This window comes from Anomalospiza imberbis, chromosome 1, assembly GCF_031753505.1.
Source record: "Anomalospiza imberbis isolate Cuckoo-Finch-1a 21T00152 chromosome 1, ASM3175350v1, whole genome shotgun sequence".
NCBI classification, from domain to species: domain Eukaryota; kingdom Metazoa; phylum Chordata; class Aves; order Passeriformes; family Viduidae; genus Anomalospiza; species Anomalospiza imberbis.
Window position 1 is genome coordinate 118,945,042 of NC_089681.1, and position 4,238 is coordinate 118,949,279.

General features: G+C 38.9%; 1 long non-coding RNA gene across 1 annotated transcript; it reads right to left on the minus strand.

The window, feature by feature from the left end:
- Window positions 1-224: 224 nt before the first annotated feature.
- Window positions 225-1,522, minus strand: LOC137482973 (uncharacterized). Its single transcript, XR_011004299.1, has 2 exons — window positions 1,231-1,522; window positions 225-534 (listed from the first exon to the last, which is right to left on the minus strand). It is a non-coding gene; the product is annotated as an uncharacterized lncRNA (long non-coding RNA).
- Window positions 1,523-4,238: the final 2,716 nt, after the last annotated feature.

Below are 4,238 nucleotides of genomic sequence, written 5' to 3' on the forward strand. Positions count from 1 at the left end.
TCTCCCTGGATGGGAGAGACATGCTGAAGGCAACAAGAACTCAGGAGTCCCACCTCTGGGTCACTGTGTTTCACCACTGCAGGAAGGCTTTTAAAGAAGTTGCAGAGGCCAAATGAAATATCTGGCTAATAATTTGGAAATAACTTGGATTTATGAACCATTAGGTATGGCAAACACTGGTTCCCCACCCCAACAAGCACAATAGAGACAGGGACCACTAAGAACTTGCTTGAGATCCCTATTTTGGACTGAAAGTCATGTATATATCTGCTAGATATTTACATGCCTATAAAATACTAAACAGCAAAAACTGTAGTCAAAAATCAGTGAGTTTTGGACAGCTAAGGGCATCTGAAAATCCTAAAGCTTCAGTACAAGTCCTCTATATGCTACTGTTTGTCTGAAATGTACAATCAGAACAGGTTGAGAGCAGCATCCTTGTGTTCACATCTCTTCAGGCTTTGTGTTTTCATCCCTTTGTTACCAAATTTTGCCATTCTTATCTAGCTCTCCAGAGCACCTGCCTGGGTTCATCTGGAAAAAAGTAAAATGGTAAAGAAAATAAGCAAAGGATAAAGCGTATGGAAAACAAAGACAAAAAGCTTTCATACATATATAGATAGGTGAGTACTTATTTTTGAGGGATGCTGCATGTAGGAAGAGTGAAATGAATAAATAATAACTATATAGTCATTTAATACTGTTAAAAGACTGCCTAGGAGACTGTCTTTCTGAGACTGCACTTCAGAGACATTCCCTTTATTGTTGTTTACTGGAAGACTCATTTTTTCTCTTGTTGACCTACCTGCACTTATAGCACACAAATCCCCCAGACAATGAGCAGGAATGAGCCATTGCTAGGCTCTTACTGTTGAGAGATGTGCTGGGAAACCTTAGGGTCTGCAAGAGTGGTCTAAGGACAGGTTTTCTTACCTGCTGCTGTGCTATTAGGAGTGTGTAGCTATACCGCAGAACAGCTCAGAGAGGTTTTCCTCTCCTTGGGTTTCCAGTTAGGAGCTGGCACAAATCCAACAAGACTTGGTAGGAACAGCACTTCTTCCATGGAAAACTTGCACCAAGGTCCACCTATTGCTTTTGGGGATACTTTTGTCATTACCTGCTCAAACTCTTTGCAGAACTCTCTGTGTTTCAAACTCATCCCTTGGGAGTTGTAAACATGAATTGGAATGTTTTTAATGTGGCTTTTGGGGATTTATTGACAATCCCCACTAATTTTTTTCAGCAAGGCAAATGCCCATGGGGCATGGCTGTGCCAAACAGTGAGCACAGTCCTGTCAGTAGTGTCCCAGCACCTAACCATCTACAACCCCAGATCCTGTAACACAGGAGATACAGATTCCAAGCATGGTTCCTAATGTGGGCATTGTGGGATCCCAGGAAAAATACATGAACGTTTCTTTTCTCTCTAATCCATGTAGAACCTCCCTTCAAAATCAAAGGATGTTGTATTGGGCAGGCACTGTCTGCAGTTTTGAAAGATTGTTCTTACCTGCCATCCAACACTAAAAATGGGAACCTCTGGTCTCTGCTGTGTCATTTCTGAGAATTGGCCTAGTGAGGCAGCAGAAAGAAAAGAACAAAAAAGCAGTAACACAGTGAAATGACTTTCATATTTTGCTCAGGTTTCCTGTCTCTCATTATAGACTTTTATGAGAAGTGCAAAGCATATGAACATTTAGCAAGCATTATTTGAAATAATAGTGAGTCTAGGTAATAAGGTACTGTATGCCCAAAAGCAAGGAAAATAATTGTTTTTCAATCTAATATTGTATTTTTCACTCCTGGGATGAACATGTAGCTAATACATATTTCAAATATAAGTTCAAAATATTAATGTGCAACAAAGCAAAGGTTATTTCTCACTCTCCATCTGTTTCTAGTGAGGTTACATTGTTGTTCTTCTGCATTGTGTGGTTGCATTATCTTAATAAATGATTAGTTGTGAGATATTATTTCTCTTTAAAACATATGACAGCAAAACAAATTTTTAATAAAGTGCTTTGAAAAAGCAACAAACTGAAAAAAAGCTAGACAATAGTTCAAATTGGTAATGAACTGAATATGCCTCTAATTGTATTGAATTTACAAGTAATAGGATGAAGCAACATTAGATATTACTTCTGACTGAAATTCAGTGCCTTAAGGCTGAGAATGTTTCTCTCAAACTTCCAGAGACTGAATAAAATTGCTGTACCAGTATTTGTTTCAAATATCTGTCACTTCAAATCTCAAAAGGAAGGGCAGTGGGCTAAACTTTCCTGAAAACAGATACTCCAATAAATATGTGACAAAAGCTAAGTGTTTTCTCAAGGCAAGATTTATTTTTGGACTTCAGTTTACCCAGTATATGCAACATATGGCATAAGTTGGTCTGGCTGCATACAGTAGCAGGCTCAGTGCACATTTAAACCCACATTTTTAAACTTGTATTCAGCTGTGTCAGTCTAGATGAGGCTCATCAGAGGACTCAATCTCTGTGTCCCATGTCAGCAATTTAGGACTCAATCTTAATCTTTGTATGAAGTAATTGTGTATCAAATGTATAAATAATTAATGTGCTGTGTATGAAAGCACTATCAGATTAATTCCTTTAATAACAAAAATCCATAGATTATTAAATAGAGGTTGGTCAGCAAAGTGACCTTTTATTTTTTTTTTTCAGTGACCTTGAATTAAATCCAGCATTGGCCAGAATGACCATTAATCATTTTAATCAGATTGCTGAGAGAATTACCAAGTGAAGTCAGTTGAGTCATCTCAGTTTACTTTCTACAGAGAAGAGGCATTGGGTTTGTATCACACAAACAACATGAGAGGCCCATGATTGGTTTCTGCATGTCAAGGCTGATAGGTATTTGTGGAGCAGCTTGGACCTTGTCTTTCTGCAGTGCTCTTGAACCTACTGCAGATAAATAAAGGATTTCTTCTCCCATCATGGGTAACCTCAGGTTTTGTGCCATAAATAGATTTTCAAATGTCTTACAGCTAAAAGTATGGGGAAAGGATTTGTTTGCAGGTCGAGCAGAGTAAACAAGACTGTCTCACACTTTCCTCTGGAGTTTGAATATGTTTGTATACTGCAGAGAAGGAAAACAGAGGTTTCAGTCCTACCTCTATGGCTGCTGCTACTAGCAGCATGTGAATGAAAACACAACCGGAAAGAAAATATTAAAAGACATTTAAAAACTTGTCAGATCAGCTATTAGGTTAAGTAACATTCACTATAACCTCAGCTTTATGGATCAGCTTTCCTGATGAGATCACAGCAGGTTAATGCAGGAGAGAGGCAGAACCAGAATCTGAGTCAGAAATGGAGAAGTCCATCATATCAAGGAACAGCAGAGAGTTCCTGACACAGTGAAGCTATGTTCATCAGATATATTTCACTTTTTCCATGCTAAGGACAATATTTTGGTAGTGCTACAGAGGATGAAAAGGATGATATGCACAATTCATCAAAGTCAGTATCTTGATGTGGCATGAATGACAAAAAATTAAAAGTGTTTCTAGGATCTCTCTTTTTGGGACAACAGCTTATTTGTTCAAGCCAGAATGTGCCGCTCCCATGAAACCCAAGATCTCTTGTCAGAGAAAACTGCTGACTCAATAGAATGGAAAAATGCTAGCAGGAATAGCAAAACTGCTGCCCAGGAATCTTGTATCTGTGGTGATATTTCTCACAAAACATAGGCAGAAAAGCAGTTCTCTTATCACTTCCAAAGTGCTTCCAAACTTTAGAAGAAAAGTATTACAGCATCTGTTTCAAAGGCTTCATCTACAGCAGAAATGACCCGTCACCTTCCTGCTGACATCTCTCCCACCTTCAAGGCTGCATCCCCCTTTCCCAACATTTCCAAGTGACAAACCTTTGGGCTTGTGCAGTGGTGTGGTGATGTATCCGTCCTGCAAGAACAACATGTATTGGTACTGGTTGGTATGATTTATCCTTAACTTACCAGGTTTCACCTTTCTGAGCTGTCACCTCATGTTTCACCACCAACACATCTGCATGTCGAGCATTTGTGTAGCATTGGGTGCCCACAGCTTTAACCTGAACAAAAAGTGGAGTGCTATTGCAAGACAGATGTGATGGTTGAGTGTGCTGCCTTGTCCAGGAAAGGACCCTAAGGAAACTTTATGAGAGACACACTACTAGAATCTCTCAAAAATGTTTTCTAACAACAGTCACAACTTTTTTTTTTTTACAGGAAGTGTTT